Source organism: Macrotis lagotis, chromosome 5, assembly GCF_037893015.1.
Source record: "Macrotis lagotis isolate mMagLag1 chromosome 5, bilby.v1.9.chrom.fasta, whole genome shotgun sequence".
In the NCBI taxonomy this organism is placed as follows: domain Eukaryota; kingdom Metazoa; phylum Chordata; class Mammalia; order Peramelemorphia; family Peramelidae; genus Macrotis; species Macrotis lagotis.
In genome coordinates, this window is record NC_133662.1 from 143,475,408 (window position 1) to 143,491,924 (window position 16,517).

A 16,517-nucleotide genomic window follows, 5' to 3' on the forward strand; every position below is an offset into this window, starting at 1 on the left:
TTTTATCATTTAAAGTTGCTTCTGGGGGGGTGTGGAGCCAAGATGGCAACAAGAAGGGATCCAGTCTTAGGCGCTCTCTGATAAAACATGAAACTAAGGACTCTAACTAAACTTTCGAGAGACAGAACCCACAAAGGGTCCCAGTGAGGCAGTTCTCCTACTTCAAGGTAACCTGGAAAAGAGCAGAAAGGCTCTGCTCCCCGGGGTCAGAGGGGCGGCCCACCAGAGGGGTGGCCCACCAGAGCCAAAGAACTTCAGCCTCCCAGTGGCAGCCCCAGGGTGCTCGCAGCAGTGGGGGAACCTCCTGAGCTGCAATCCGGGGAGCACTGGGCACAAAGTGGGGGAACAGTGGGGGACCTCTGCCAGAGCGAGCACCTGAAACCCAGCCCTCAGGGCACACAATGAGCAGAGTGGTCTTTCAGCAGCCCAGATCCAGGAACAGAAGCAGGGGGAGCCAGCAAGCAGGAGCCCCCAGGGCATGAGCCCATTGAGCTGAGGGAGGGGAGTGAAGAGAGACTGCAGAGCTCTGTCCTCTGTCCCTGGAACAGGACTCTGGGGCTCTGACCACATTCAGATCCTGATCCCAGTCTAGGCACCCCCAATAGAACAGCAGGGCCCCCCCACCTCAGCCCCGTGGCAGAGGGGCGCGCTTATGGTCATTCACAGACCAGGAGGGAAGACAGAGCCTCACACACTGAGACCCTTGTGGGAGTGTCCCAAAAGCTCAGGAAGCACCCCAAAACCAGGCTCAGGCTGGGAAAATGAGCAAGCAGAGAAATAAGAGGAACATCATTGAGAAATATTTTGCATATGAGCCCAAGAAGGATCAAAATACACAGTCTGAAGATGAGGAACCACAAGCTCCTGCATCAAAAGACTCCAAGCAAAACAGAAACTGGGCTCAGGCTATGACAGAGCTCAAAAAAAGACTTTGAAAATCAAGGAAGTTGGAAGGAAAAACTGGGAAAAGAAAGGAGAGAGATGCAGGAAAAACATGAAAATGAAGTCAGCAGCCTAGTCAAGGAAATCCAAAAAAATGCTGAAGAAAATAGCATGCTAAAAAACAGCTTAGGTCAAATGGATGAAACAGTTCAAAAAGTTATTGAGGAGAAGAATGCTTTAAAAAGCAAAACTGGCCAGATGGAAAAAGATAAGAAAAATCTCTGAGGAGAACAAATCCTTCAGACAAAGAATGGAACTCAGGGAGATTGATGAATTTACGAGAAACCAGGATTCACTACTTCAAAACCAAAAAAATGAAAAATTAGAAGAAAATGTGAAGCATCTCATTGAAAAAAACAACTGATATGGAAAACAGACTTAGGAAAGATAATTTAAAAATTATTGGAATACCTGAAAGTCATGATCAGGAAAAGAGCCTTGACATCATTTTCAAAGAATTACTACAGGAAAATTGCCCTGATATTCTAGAAGCAGAGGGCAAAATAGAAATGGAGAGAATCCACCGATCCCCCCAAGAAAGAGATCCCAAAAAACTAACCCCTAGGAACATTATAACCAAGATCCAGAACTCCCAAGTCAAAGAGAAAATATTACAAGCAGCCAGAAGGACACAGTTCAAATATCGTGGAGCTGCAGTCAGGATCCCACAGGAATTAGCAGCAACGACATTGGAAGCTCGTAGGGCTTGGAATATAATATACTGGAAGGCAAAAGAGCTTAGAATGTAGCCAAGAATGAACTACCCAGCAAGGCTGAATGTCCTCTTCCAGGGAAAAAAGATGGACTTTCAATGAACCAGGGGAATTTCAAATGTTCCTTTTGGAATGGCCAGAGCTGAATAGAAGGTTTGATCTTCAAATACAGGACTCAGGTGAAGCATGGAGATTGGAGGGGGGGGGGGAATATGAGGGACTTAATGATGATGAACTGCATGTATTCCTGCATAGAAAAATGACACTGATAATACTCCTAAGAACCTTCTCAGTTAATAGAGCAGGTAGAGGGAGCTTTTATAGTTGAAGCACAGGAGAAAGCTGAATTCGAAGATAAAATATGGTGTAAAAATGGAGTCAATAGAAAAAAAGGGAAATGTAATGGGAGAAAGAAAAAGGAGAGGGGGAATTGGCCAAGATATTTCATATAATAAGATTTTTTTATTACAATGAGCTATTTCAATGATATGGCAAGGGGGAATGAGGGAACCTTTGCTCTCATCAGAGGTGGCTAGGAGAGGAAACAGCATATATACTCAATGGAGTATATCATCTGGAGTAAGAAGTGGGGGGGGGGGAGCAGGGGAAAGGGGTGGGGATGTGAATAAAGGAGGAGAGGATGGACCATGGGGGGAGAGGGGTCAGATATAACACATTTTCTTTTTTACTTCTCGCAAGGGGCTGGGATTGGAAGGCCTGCCCAGGACCATAGGGCCAGGTGGATTCTGGGCCTAAGAGGTGGTATGGGGCTCAGGGCTTCTTGGCCCCAGGACCAGGGATCTGTCTGCTGTGCTACTCAGCTACCGTACAGCAGAGTCATAGTGAAAGGAGAGAGAAAATAGAGTACATGGTAGTGGAGAAATAAGAAAGGAGGGAGTTGCGATCAGCAATGGCAATGTTGAAAAATATGGAAGTAACTTTTGCAATGGACTTACCATAAAGAATGCGATCCTCCCATGACAGAGTTGTTGGTGTTGGAAAAAAAGACTGAAGCACATTTTTTATTATTATTATTTGGGGGAGGGTGCAGGGCAAATGGGGCTGGGTGGCCAGCCTGGGGCCACATAGCAGGGTGATATTTGGGTGTCTGAGGCCAGATTTGGACCCTGGTGTTCCTGACTCAAGGGCCAATGTTCTGTCTGCCACCCAGCCACCCCTGCTATTATTACTATTTCATTTTATTCTGGGTCTCTTTTTTTCTTTTTTGGTTTTTGCAGAGCAGTGGGGTTGGGGTGGTTTGCATGTCACACGGCTGGGTGATTGTTGGGTCTACAGGGCTGGATGTGGGCTCGGGTGCTCGTGGCTCCAGGGCTGGTGCTCTGCCCATTGCACCACCTGGCCATACCTACAATTATTACTATTATTCTTTTTTTAATTTTAAATTTTTTTCTCTCCCCTTTATCACACAAGCAAGTCTATATTCATGGGGGGGAGGAGTATTTTGTTTACTCTTATACAAGAATATTTTACTAATGTAAAAAAAATTTGTACAAAATGAGAATTAAAAAATAAAATTAAAAAAAATAAAGTTGCTTCTGCAAAACTTCTGGGAGCTTTCCAGCTTTGGGGCACCATCTTGACTCTGCCCTGGAAGTCCACCAGTTCTTATATTTTTCAGTGAAAATGCTCATACTTTGACTAACTTGGATAGCATAACCAAGATTTTCTTTTTCATTTTTAAAATTTAATTTAGTCTTGTTTTATTACATTTGAGTTCCAAGCTATTTCCCTGCCTCCCTTTCAATCCCACATTACACAAGTCCAATATTTGAAACTCACAAAAGTATATAAGCATACATGTATGTTTGCATGGATTTATGTTATGTCTATATGCATAAAATCCCAGTTTTTTCACATCTCTACCAACATGGGTCATTTTCCCCTTCATTTCTTTTAATCACTCTGATAGATTCGAAATAGTATCTCAAAGTCCTTTGAAATTGCACTTCTCCAGTCAATAAGGATTAAGAACATTTTTTATGTGACTAAGTATAACTTTGAATTCTTCCTCTAAAAACTGCCTGTTCATATCCTCTGACAATATTTATCAATTGGAGAATGCATCATATTCTTCTAAATTTGACAGAGTTCCCTAAATTTTTGATATATGAGGACTTTATCCAAGAAGCTGTTAATAATAATTTTTTTCCCAATTTTCTTCTTTCCTTTCAATCTTGGCTGCATCACTTTTATTTATACAAACCCACTTTAATTTAACATAATTTAACAAAATTATCCAATTTGCATCTCACAATGTTTTCCATAACTTGTTTATTCATTAGGTTTTCTGTCCATAAATCTGGCAATATGTTCCATGTACTTTTAATTTACTTATGATGTTTCCCTTTATGCATCCATTTTGACTTTATCTTGGTAAATGGTGTAAGATATATCTAGTTTTTCCTAGATTGTTTTTCAGTCTTCCAAATAATTTTACCAAATAGTGAATTCTTGTGCCATCATTTGCTTCCATATTACACATCTCCTCTAGTCCACTGACTTAACCATTCTATTTATTAACAAGTAGCAGATAATTTTTACTGTCACTCCCTCATAATGCAATTTTAATACTTGGCACTGCTAGACCTCTCTTCTTTAAACTTTTTCTTTCATGAATTTCCTTTATATCCTTGACTTTTGTTTTTTCAAATAATTCTATTATTGTTCTAGCTAAAAATATTTTTGGTAATATAAATGGAATGGAACTGAATTTTAATTTAAGTAGATTTGTCATTATTATTCTTATTATATTGACTTGACCTACTCATGAATAATTAATATTTCTGCTTTCTAAGAGAATCTCACATCTGTTATTTGCCTAAATTATTTTATAATTATATCCACTTAGTTTCTGGTTTTTTATTTATTTTCAATGAACTATCTCTAACAATCTATTCTTGTAGATTATTTTGATATATATGAATTCTGATGATTTATCTTCTCCTATTGGTATTACAAGCATTTCTAGCACGATATTGAATAATATTGGCAATAATAGATACCCTGGTTTCACTCCTGACTTTTTTAGGAAGGCTTCCAGCTTATTCCCATAACAGATAATGCTTACAAATGTTTTTAGGTAGATACTTCTTATCATTAAGGAAAAATCCATTTATACTTATTCTTTCAAGTCGTCTGTATTGTATTTTTTCAAAAGCCTTTTTATCATCTATTCATATAACTATGTGATTTTTCATTTTGATATGATTTAGTGATTTAATAGTTTTCCTATATTGATTCTGCCCTGCATTCCTGACATAAATTCCTCTTTGTTGAATGCATAATCATTGTGATATATTTTTTGTAATATTCTAGCTAGTATCTTATTTAGGATTTTTATGTCAGTATTTAATAGTGATCCATTGGTAAATAGTTTTCTTTTTCTGTCCTTGCTCTTTGTTTGGGTATCAGCACCAAATTTGTTTCATGAAAGAAATTTGGTAGGATTCCTTCTTTGCCTATTACTCTAAATAATTTCTTTTATATAGGAATTAATTGTTCATTAATTTTTTTGGTAAAAATTTACTTGTAAATAAATCAAATACAATTTTTTCTCCTTTAGGAAGTTAATTTATGGCCTGTTCAATTACTTTTTTTCCCCCAAATAGATTTATTTAGATTTTATACTTCTTCTGTCAATCTTGACAGTTTGCTAATCTTGTTAGTTTATGTTTTTGTAAATATTTTTATTTCACTTAAATTTTTAAATTTATTCTTATATGAAGATATTGGTTCTTCATTCTCAAAGAAGACCCCGATATTAGGAAAGTGAGGCCAAGACAAGCATGTGAGTTAGATTTCAATGGGGGGTACTGTGCTAAGTCACCAGTCTCATTTTTGTCCCCCAAAGTCATCTGGGTCCAGTAATTAGATTTGAATCAGGATGATTGGACATGGCTCTGGATTGAGGAAATCAGGGTTAAGTGACTTGCCCAAGGTCACTTGGCTAGGAAATGTCTGAAGTTGGATTCAAAGTCTTATCCTCTTGACTTCAAGGCTAGTGCTCTATCCACTGCATCACCTAGCTACCTTATTCTTATAGAATTAGGCAAAATTACTCCTAATAATTATTTTAATTTCATCCTCAGTTTAAATTTATCCTCAAATCATTTTTGATGTTACTGATTTTATTTTTCTCCTCTTTTTTAAAACATCAAATCAATCAATCAATGGGTTTTTTTCTGTTTTATTAGTTCTTTCATTAAATCAACTCCTAATTTTATTTATTAATTCAATGGTTTTCTTTATTTTCCAGGATTTAGAATTTGGTGTGAAATTGGGAATTTTGAATTTGTTCTGTTTCTTGGTTTTTTTTTCCCTTGCAAACTACCAAGACTTTTTAAGATAATCTCACATCTTGAAAGGAGAAAAATCTCCTACTTCAGTCCTTCCAAAGTCCAGTTACTGTTCTCTGAACTGAAGACTAGGCAGTATGGAATTCCTTCAAGTGACTATTATCAGATAAGATATAGCACTTTGCAATTGATCTATAAATGTTACAGTTATTACTATTATTCCTAATGTGATCCTTAGATCATTATCCCTATACCTTTCACCTCTCTCATCAACAGATGGTAATCAGAAATTCTCATCTTACTAGAAGAAGTTGAGAATGTAGTGTACCAAGTAAATAAAGCCTTGGAAGGGGATTGGGACTATTCCCTTCACCCAATGTCAGAATCTCTTCTCTTCCATAGATACAGAGTCTTAGATTATTCTCTAAGCATCATTCCCTTCTGCTACCTGTTTTTGGTGTGGTTAAAAAGGAATCCAGGTTGTATCCTTGCTATAAGGAAACTCAAGTTGTAGCAAATATATACCAATCCTTCCTACTTAAATCCTTCTTTCTAGTTAGCTATTTTTAACTAACTTCCTTGAAGGCAAAGATCCAGTTGTTGTTACCTTTTTATTCCTAGCACTTAACATGAGGCTTTGTACATAACAGGATTTCAACAAATGTTATTTGAGTTTAATTAAATTGATCTTTGTCAATGGTACATATGTCCTGAGCTGCCTCTCAAAATCTGATTTGCTTTATTTTGAAGACAGTCAATACTACCTATAGATTCTCTAGAGAATTTCTTTTCTGAAGTTCCACAATCCTGATCATTCTAAATGGCTAAGATTTATGTGGCTATAAATGAGACTGTTCTTCTGGAATGAATAAGATTTTAAAGTTTAGAAATCCTCAAGCTATTCTCTAAACAAAGATGTGGGAAACTATTAATGTTTATATTGAAGATTCCCGAGAGGGTAACGGGTGTTTTTTTCTTTTTTGTTCCTAGCAGAATATGAATGGTAATATCATGTGAAATCACTACAGAAGTTCTCGTGTAACTACATAGAGGATAACAGCTGTGAACCCAGAATACTGAAGATTTGGAAAACAATAAAATGGTGGGGAAGTATTAAGCCATCATGCCTGTTCTTTCTGTGATTTCTAAAAGCTACCCAGGGATTAAAAAATAAATAAAATGAAATGAAAACCAAAAAAAAAATCGTACTGAAGGATTAATTCTGAAAACAATCCTACAATATTTAAAATTGAAATCATCATCTACCTCCCCACATCTACTCTAGTTTTTTCACTCTCTTATGTTTTCCCCATCACCCAAATTCTCATTTCATTTATCTTTGCTTACATTCTCATTCTTTTCCCTCAAATTTGGTAGTTGCCTATTAAGGTCAATTTGATTTCCTTGCTCTTTTCCTGCCTGCCTGCCTGCCTGTTATCCACAATGCTTCTTCAGAAATTCATTACCTCTTACATGGACTTTTATAATAACCTTCTGATATTCCAATGCCAGCTTCTTGCCACTATTCACATTGCTATCAGACATGTTTCTGATCCATGGGTAGGTTTATAATGCTCTGTTTCCAAAAAAAAGTCCCAGGGTTGTTGTGAAGATGAAATGAGATAACATTTGCAAAACACAGCACAGTGTTTGGTATATAATAGGTGATTAATAAATATGCTTGTTCTCTTCCATTCTTTTTTTTTTGCAAGGCAAATGGGGTTAAGTGGCTTGCCCAAGGCCACACAGCTAGGTAATTATTAAGCGTCTGAGACCAGATTTGAACCCAGATACTCCTGACTCCAGGGCTGGTGCTTTATACAATATGCCACACAGCTGCCCCTTCTCTTCCATTCTAAGGAATAATCTGGGTATAGTAGACAAGGGTTTTGCATCACAAGACTTAAAGGTAACCTTTAAGGATAGCAAAATAAACATAGACACCCCTCACTCTATATCCCCATAGTGACTGAAGAAAAATAGATGGTGGTTGAGAAGAGCAGCAGCAAAGACTGCAGTAGGGATGTTCAGCAGAGAAGCAGACAACCCCACCTTGATAAGGAAAATAGATGTTAAAATGGCATTATCAGCACAGTAGTACTGAAAATTTGAGCTGCTCGCCATATACTTACCCCGCTATTCATGTTCCCTCATCACATATATTCCTTTCATATTACTTGTTTCCTACTGGTGGTTTGGGAACCTATGAATGAGTATGAGAGAAGCACTTTCATTTTCACCAAGGATGTTAGAGAAAGATTCTTGTCTCATCTTTCTCTGAAATTTGATTTGAACTTGTATATCCTCTGGGAATATATAATATATAGGACTACTTAGAATTGGCAGATAGAAGAAACCTATTGTTCAGGGCTCATGAAATATGGTTTCATATGGCTATTGACCTTCATCCACAATGTACCATTAACCAGGGTGGCAGGGGGAGGGAATGGAAGTTATATGAGGAGAACTTAAAGGGCTACTAGCCTTCTTAAGTTTCTAGAAAATTATCACTTAGTTGTAACCAAGGAGACCTCAAAATCTTTAGAACCACAGTTAATCCATGATCTTATCATTGCATACTTGAAACACAGAACCAACTTTAAATGAATCCTCTACACAGATTCTAAAGCTACAGAACTCACAAAAAGAAAGAATAAAACAGGTTCTCAATTCAAGATATCATGGAGGAATGTCAGTAAAGGTTTATCTCATAGGAGCAAAGGGGGAGTATAGCCTATTACGGGTGGGAGAGTTGGAATGTCAACAAGAGTCTCTTAGCCACAGATCAGCTCAGGTTCAGCTCAGCAAGCCAGTAGTACACCAGGCAAATAGTGAGGGTACCAACCCCAGCTCAAAAAATAAAATCTGAGCATCCAAAATACTGGTACAATAAGGAGGACTGGATTGGGCTACCCTAACACAGGAAACAAACTGCTAGGAACTATAAGCAATACCATAGGGAAGCAGTAATTCAGGGAGCAGACCCCTGTCTGGTTTGGAACTATATTCCCTGTGCCCCAGGAACAGAACTCAATTATCAAAATGATAAAAAAAAAGCAATAACCATAGACAGCTACTATTCTGAGAGGATCCATAAAAACACCATCTCAGAAGAGAAAAGATGTGACAAAATACCAATATGTAAAGCATCAAAGAACTTTTTGAAGTGATCTCAAATCCAAGAAGAACTTTTGGAAGAGCTCAAAAAAGAGATTGCAATACCAAAGAGATGATGAAGAAAAATTAAGAAAATTAAAAAATTATGAAAAATTGATTCAAGAAAACAATACTTTTAAAAGTAAATTGGTCAAATGAAAAAAGAAATAACTCCTTTAAAAGTAAAAATGGATAAATAGGAAGGAATAGAACTCATCAAAAAGTAAAATTAACCAACTGGAAAAGTAAACACAAAAGTCAACAGAAGAAAATAAAACCCTAAACATTAGAATTGTCAGTTTGAACCTAATGATTCCATCAGACACCAAGGATTCCATCAAGCAAAACCAAAAGACTAAAAAAATAGAAGAAAATATAAAGTACTAAGGGAAAAAGACTGACCTGAAAAATAGAACCAGAAGACATAATTTATGAATTATTGGTCTACCTGATAGCCTCAATCAAAAGCAAAAAACTTAGACAAAAACATGCAGGAAATTATCATGGAAAACTGCCTGATATCTCAGAACAAGAAGATAGCATAGTCCTTGAAAGAATCCATAGTTCACCCCCAAAATAAATCCCAGCTAGAGTAGAATTGAAAGAGATCCAAAATAAAAACTCAAAGGAATATTGTAGTCAGCTTTCAGAATTCTATGCTCAAAGAGTAATACTCCAAGCTGTCAAAAAGAGAAGCAATTTAGATACCAAGAAGCCACAGTCAGGATTACACAGGACTTATCATCTGCAATCTTAAAAGATTGGAGGGCCTGAAATATGATAATTCAGAGGGCAAAGGATTTGGATTACAACCAAGGATCAACTACCCTCAAATTTCAGCATATTCTTTCAGGGAAAAGGATGGACTTAAAAAATTATTTATTTAGGGCAAAGGGCTTAAGTGGCTTGCCCAAGGTCACATGGTTAGGTAATTAAGTATCTGAAGTTGGATTCAAATTCAGGTCCTCCTGACTCCAGGACTAATGCTCTGAAAAAGTATGGACTTTCAATGAAATAGAAAAATTTCAAAATTATCTGATAAAATGATCAGAACTAAACAGAAAATTTGATCTTCAAATATAAGACCCAGGAGATGGATAAAAAAGGTAAATGGAAAGAAAAAAGAATGTAAGCAAATATGACTAAATGGAAAGGCACTATTTTTAACTCTTGAGAATTGTGTTTTTCTTAGGCCAGCTGAAAGAAACATAATTAGACAGAGGGTCTGGGTATTTCTCTTGGAGCAAGTGAAGGGAGGGTGTCCAGCTAAAGGTTATGAGTATAATTTGATTTTGATGTGATGATGCTTATGACTCTTAAAAATTGTAGGTCTATCAGGGCAGTTTAGTGGAATATACTTTAACAGTATGTGTGTAGGTAGAGTACTAGTAGTATAAAACAAGACTTTAAAAAAGATTATACTGGGAAGAGAAGGCATAGGCACAAGGACTTAATCTAGTAGAGGTAAAGTATGAAGTGTATTAAAACACTGAGTAAATCTTGCTCTCTGTACATTCCCAATTGGGTTTATAAATGTATTCTATCTAACAGGGATGTAGGAGGAAGCAGTAAAAAAGGACAGTGTGAGGTAGTGAAAAGCAAAACATTGATGAGGTGGGATAAGGGGAAAGGAGAAAGAAAAGTATAGGAAGGGGAAAGATAGGAGGCAGGGAAAGAAAAAACTTTTGCACAAATAAAACCAATTAACTCAAGAGGAGAAGAAATGCAGAAATCTAGAAAATAATTTTCACAGCTTGTGTTTCTATAAGAAATAATCAGTGGATAGAAGTGGAAAAGCCTGGAAAGACTTGTATAAACTTATTCTGAGTGAAATGAGTAGAACCAAAAGAACATTATACACATTACCAGCAAAATTATGAAATGATCAACTATGATGGATGAAGTTCTTCTCAGCAATTCAGTGATGAAGGAAAGTCCTGTCATTAGAAATATCCTGAGATAAAGAAAATTCCAACCACCTCCACAGAAAGGAATATGGAGTCTGAATGCGGAATGAAGATACTATGTTCATTTTTTAAAACTTCTTTTATGTTGCTTCTTTCTTTCTCATGATCCCCCCCCCCAGTTCCAATTCCTCTTTCACAATATAACTAGTGTGGAAATATGTTAAACACAATCGTACATGCAAAACTTTTTTCAGATTTTTCACTGCCATGGGAAGGGAGCAGGAACAGAGGGTCTTAGAAAAATGTGGATTTCAAAATCTTGCAAGAGGGGGAATGTTGAAAACTATCATTGCATGTAATAGGAAAAAATAAAAAAGAAGTAAAAAACAAAAAAAAGAAACACATATTTCTCATTTTTTTATGATTCTTGATGATGTTTTCCTATAAATCTTATAGAAAGATCAAACATGTATTGGGTTGTAAAAAATAAATTATATTCTCTCCCTCTCTCTCTCTCTCTGTATATACATAAATACAATACATATGTGTATGTGTGAGTACACACACATGTATGTGCACATGTGTGCACACATGTGTGGTGTGGATTGTCTCCCATATGTATGGCAGGAATGTCACTGTGTGTATCAAAGCAAGTCAGAATAAGCATTTTACCCTTTTCTGTACCCACTTTTCTCCTAGGAAAACTTTGTTTCCTATCATAAGGGAAAGCAGATTGCTAAGGAAAAAAATCTGACCATTCAGTTCTCCTCTAAAAGATGTGATACTAGACTAGATAACATCTATTTCCTCTCTTAAATATGAATCCAGGGAGATGTTATTTTCAGATGCAAGCTACCATCTGGTCACTGCTTCATTAATGGAGAGGAGGACCCCAAGCCTTATGTCTAAGACTTGACTCTCTTCCCACAAAATTGAGATTTAATAATGAATACACATGTGACATAGGAAAAACAAAATAAAACAAAAATTTATACAAATCATAGCAGAAGAAAAATCAGAAAAAAATATAAATAGGAGAGTATTTAACTAACAATGTAGTGAGGGAGTTCTCCCATTAGAAATGCATTATTCTCAACTCCACCAAGATAGTCTTAGATCACACTCAAGGCGAAGTTTCTGAAGTCTCTAGTGTAGAAACTGAGGATAGGGACATAATGAAGAATGCCAGATTCACTCATAAGCTGTAGTCTTTTTCCTTTAGCAACCTTAACTGGTATTGATATCACCCATCTTTTTTCTTGAAGCTGGAAGTTAGAAACATCTGAATAGATCACAGAACCTGAAGTGATGCAAGTGCCTCTCCCAGCAGAATTTTCCATTCTCCTGCTCTAATCAGCTTCCCTCTATTCCTAACTCAGACACAGGACATTGATCTCCATGAATGAAAGGAGAATCCTATACTAATGGGTTTTGGAACTCATGTTACATGTTAAGTGTTTGAATATAGTTGTTTGAATATTAACTCCCCAATTGAACTATGAACTCTTTGAGGACAAGGAGTGTTTTTTTTGCCTTTCTTTATATCCCTGATATTAAGTGGTTACAACAAAGTTGCTTATTAAATGCTTATTGACTTGACTTTTAAGCCACAGGAAAACTTATTGAATGATTATGCTACCAATTACACTGATATTTAACTACTTACCACTGCACTACTCTTTTTTTGGGGGGTTTTGCAGGGCAATGGGGTTAAGTGACTTGCCTAAGGCCACACAGCAAGGTAATTTTTAAGTGTCTGAGGCCAGATTTGAACTCAGGTACTCCTGACTCCAGGACCAGTGCTCTATCTACTGAGCCACCCAGCCACCCCTTCACTACTCTTAATAAATGATCTTTCAATAGGAGTTTTCACTGGCATTTCAGTTCATTAAAAACCAAATTCTTTGCTTAATGTATATTTTGCAATTAAGCACATGATTTTCTCCCTTCCATCCCCACCCCTCCACCTTTTCCTTGTTGGAAATATGCTCAAATTATTTTTCTTTCCAAGAATTTTCTTCAGTTTTCTTCTCATGATTTTATATTCAAGTTTAAATTCTCTACAGGATCCTAAAATGACAAAGTTTGCCCATCATCCTGCCATCATCTGTAAGCCATATTTACTTCAATTACATTTAAACATATCACCTTATGACATCTCAAAGCTTTTAACATAACTTAGATGAAGACCTCATTATAGTTTGGGATATGGTCTCATTAATATATACATTAATTATATTAACAAAAGTTCTTTGGAACTGGATTACATCTGTCATCATGTGGATATATTAAGAAATTCAGTATGGTAAAAACAGAATAGTTTACTATTAACATTTTAAATTATTTAACTGGGACTTTGAGGGAAAAAAATTCATCATTTGTAATTTGGAGAATGTATATACAAATGAATCATAGTTCTTCTATGGTTCAGAGCAAGGTTAGTCAACCAGGTTTGAGATGTGGGGAAAATTTGTTATTTCTTTTTACAGATTCCTCCTAGAACTCTTTAAAAGAGTAATTCAGGTTTAAAGGAAAATTAAAAATTCCTTTAACGTATTTCAGATATTGAATATATTTAACAAATTTTATTCTTTTGTTAAGATATGTTTGATAATCAGAAAATATCTCTAAACTATTAAATATTACTTTTGTTTATCATGCCATTAAGTCACAGGATCATAGATCTAGAACTGGAAGAAATCTCAAAGCTCATCCAAATCAAATTCCTCAATTCCCTCAGCTGAAGATATTGAGAGGCTTAGCAATTTGCTGAAGGTCGCATATGTAGTGTCAAAAATGATATCTGAACCCAGGGCTTCTGAATCCAGAACCAGGGATATATCACAGGCATCACTCTATTCTTATTGGAATTACCTACAACAATGTCAATTTAATTAACATTATGTTTATTTAATTAAATTTGTTAAATGCCTAGTAGTACAGGGGTTAGGGAAATGAAATCAAATATTAAGCAGTTCCTTCACTCAAGGAACTTGCAGAATAATAGAACATGATACATACATGTATACATAATATGCAAATTAAAGTACATAATTTCAATATGTAGAGAACTAAAAATTGAGTGATAAGAAAAAAGTGTAAGAAAAAAGTAGGAGATAACATCTGAGTTATATTTTGAAGAGTAATAATGAATTAATGCTCCACATACTATAGCTCTTGTTTTCCTGTTCAGATTCAGATCATAGGGTTTTTTTTCAACACACGCACACACACACACACACACACACACACACACACGGACACCATCTTGTTTTATATTTCCCTTTTGTTTTTTATAAAAAAAATATACAGTTTTAACTCTACTTTTTCCTCTTCAAATGAAAGTGAGGCTCATGTGGGACACTTATCTCATTTATTTCTACATGTTAATATTATCTTTTCTTTACCTACTATAATTATATGAAGTAGAAAGTTGGATCTCCTTTTCTTTCTTTTTCAGTGTATTCCTTTTTCCTCTCTCTTTTCCTCCTTCATTTAAGGTCATTAAAATAGAATAAAACATTTTTCAGGTCCTCTTATTTGACTCTCTATGAGTCCTTTTTTTTTTAGAGTTCATCTATTTTATTTTTTTAACATTCATCCATATGCATATGTATATTTTTAAGTTACAAAATTCCTTTCCACTTTCCCTTCCCACTCCTCTCAGCAAACAGTCAAGTTAACATTGTATGCATGTATTTTTTTGATAAACATGTTTACAGATTAGTCGTTTTCAGAATGAGGATTTAGGATGAGGGGAAAGAGATACATAAGAGATAATTTTTATAAAGTGCTCATCAAACTCTGAAGCGTTGTTTTTTGTTTTTGATTGTTTTGTTTTGTTTTTTTTTCCCTTGGATGGGGATAGCATTATCCATAGCTGGTCTAATAGGGTTGTTCTAGTTCTCTGAACTGCTGAAAGGAGCTGCTTTCATCAAGGTTGTTCATCCCACAATGCTGTTATTAATGTGTACATTGTTCTCTTGGTTCTGCTCCCTTCACTAAGCATCAGATCCTGTAACTCATTTCATGCTTTTCTAGAGTCCCACCAAACAATAATATTCCACAGTATTCATGCACCATAACTCATTAAGCCATTCCCCAATTGATGGGCATCCTCTCAATTTCCAATTCTTTGGCACTACAAAAAGAACTGCTAAAAATATTTTGGAATATGTGGAACTTTTTCCATTTTTTTATTATTTCTTCTGGATATAGACCTAGAATTGGAATTGTTGGATCAAAGGGAATGAACATTTTTATTCTTCTTTGGACATAATTCCATACTGCTCTCCAGAATGGTTGGATCAGTTCACAACTTCACTAGCAATGCATCAATGTGCCAATCCTCCCACACCCTCTCTAGCAATGATCATTTCCCCTTTTTCTCATCTTAATCAATTTGATAGGTGTGAGGTGATATATAGGAGTTCTTTTAATTTGTATTTCTCTAATCAATAATCATTTGGAGCCTTTTTGTCATATGATTATATTTATCTTTAATTTCTTCATTTAAAACTGCTTATTCATATCCTTTGGCCATTTATTAATTGGGGAATGACTTGTAACTTTATAAATTTAAAGCAATTTTCTATATATTTTAGAAATGAATCATTTTTCAGAACTCTAATTTGTGAAGATTGTTTCCCAACTTTCTGCTTTCCTTCTAATTTTGACAGCATTGATTTTATTAATGGAAAAACTTTTGATTTTAAAATAGTCAAAATCATTCATTTTGTAGTTTATAGAGTACTCTTATTCTTTTGTGGTCATAAATTGGTCCCCTTTCCATAGATCTGATAGATAGACTATTTCTTAGTGTACTAATATTTATCTATGGTATCATCCTTTAGGTCTAAATCCTTTACCCATTTTGACCGTATTTTGGTATAGGGTGTGAGATGTGAGTCTATGCCTAATATTTTCCATATTATTTTCCAGCTTTCCAATTGTCAAATGTGAGTTCTTATACAAGAAATTGATGTCTTCGGGTTTGTCAAACAATAGATTGATGCTGTCATTTACTGCGGTTTCTTTTGAACCTATCCTAATCCACTGATCCATTACTCTATTTCCTAACCAGAACCAGGCACTTTTGATGACTGTCAATTTATAGTATAGTTTTAGATCTGGTAGAGTTAGGTCACCTTCCTTTACCTTTTTTTCCCATCACTTCCCTTGCTGTCCTTGACCTTTTGCTGCTCCAGATGAATTTTGTTAATATTTTTGGTAGTTTGATTGGTATGGAACTGAATAATTTAATTTGGGTAGAATTGTCATTTTTATTATAGTAGTTCGACCTAACCATGAGCAAATGACATTTTTTCCAGTTATTTAGATCTGACTTTATTGTGTTTTATAAATTTGTTCACACAGTTTCTGGGTTTGTCTTGGGAGGTAGATTCCCGAGTATTAAATGTTGTCTATAGTTAATTTGAATGGAATTTCTCTTTCTATCCCTTGTTCTTGGGCTTTCTTGTTCA